We start from the raw sequence: 1768 nt of genomic DNA on the forward strand, positions 1-1768 counted from the left end.
CCCAGACACCTCTCGCCTCCAACACCCACATGCACTATTTCCCTCTTTCAGGTCACTTAGTATTATTATAGTTTTTGATTAAAATGTGATATTAATTAATACTAGAGTCCTGATAACTTATTGATTTTTCCCCCTCCCATAGTCATGTGCATTAGAAAAAGAACATGACCACAAGAGATAATGCACACCCTAAAAGAATAAATCTCAGCCGAACCTTTCACAGGGAGAAGGCCAAGTGAAGATGAAGGCAGAGACAGAGGTGATACATCTACAAGTCAAAGACGCCAAAGTTGCCAGCCAAACACCAGAAGCTGGGGGAGGGGCACGGGACAGATTCTCTCAGCCTCAGAAGCAATGGACCCTGCCAACACCTTGATCTTGGACACCTGGCCTCTGGAGCGGTGAGGCAGTAAGCATCTGTTAATCCATGCAGTTCGTGGTACTCTCTTGCGATAACCCCAGCAAACGAGTGCAATTGCCTTCAGATGCTGGGCAGGCAGCTGAAATGAGTGAAGGGGGGTGGCCCGTGGGTCCTTCACACTGAGAGGGCTCTGGAAGCTAATTAACCTGACAGGCAGCCAGGATCAGCTGGCCTACAGGTGAGTGTGTTTGGGAGGCAGAGCCCATGGGCTCAGAAACCTGGGTTCCTGAGCAAGGACACCCACGAGGACAAGGAGGCCACCCACCCGAAGGGTAGAGCTAAACTCACCCTACCACACACCCAGAGTAGCTGAAACTCTGCAAGCAGCCAAGAATCCTGCGTGACCAGCCTCCTCTCCTGGATCCCCCCGACGCGTAGCATTCTCCGCCACCCCCAGCCTGCCACGGTCACCGGCATCTAGGAAACTCTCGGAATGGAAAGCAGCATCTGGGGCTGTCCTAGAACACCAGTCTTAAAAAGAGTTTGCAGAGCTGGACCTCTCCCTTCCTCTGCCCTTGCAGCCTCCTGGCAAAAAGGACTCGAGGTCAAGGGCGGCCTTCAGGCCCTGCAGTTCAACTTGGGAGCTGAAGCCTCCCAGGGAAGGGAGCTTCAGGGAAGCGAGGGATGGCAGGAGTCCTTTCCTAACAAAAGCAAGTCATTTGTCAGCTGGCAGCCTTGGCTCCACGTTTCCAGAGAGCTGGGACCAGGCCCAGGGAACGCATACTTTCTTTATTTGAAGAAGGAAAAATGGTAGTTCCCATGTGTGTCTCCCTTAGGGAGGCTGCCCACAAGGAGGAATGAGAGTTGGCTGGGAGAGATGGAAAGGTAATCTGTTTCACCTGTGAGACCAGTATTACCTGTGTGCCAAGCTCTGGGTTGGCAATCAGGTCAGATCAAATCTGATACCAGGCCCATGTGCTCACTGGGCATAGAGGCTAGTTGCTTAATCATCGGGACCTGGGGGATGAAGCCTGAAGAGGGCTTTGAAGATGCTTCCTCTTTCTCAGGGCGACTCTGAGTGGCAGGGTTACTGGGGCAGCTCTGTGACAAGAGACCCACTAGGTCAACAGCTACTCAAACATCAGTGGGAAACCTAGGGTAGGCTGAGCCTCCCCCAGCAGAGGGGCGGGCCTCCTGGGTCTGCCTCTCAGCTCCTCTGGGATCTGGTCTGGCAGCTCGGACAAGGCCCTCCATCTCTCAGGGTTTCGGTTCCCCCAGCTGTCAAAGGGGGAAAAGCATCTCGCTCTTGCCCAATCCTGTCTCTTGAGCCAGGGATGCTGATGAGTGAGTTTCCGGAAATGACAGAGTTCTTTAGAGACGGGCTGGAGAGAGGCAGCTTGGGAGGGG

The sequence above is a fragment of the Pteropus vampyrus genome, unplaced genomic scaffold (assembly GCF_000151845.1).
Source record: "Pteropus vampyrus isolate Shadow unplaced genomic scaffold, Pvam_2.0 Scaffold72, whole genome shotgun sequence".
Lineage (NCBI taxonomy): Eukaryota > Metazoa > Chordata > Mammalia > Chiroptera > Pteropodidae > Pteropus > Pteropus vampyrus.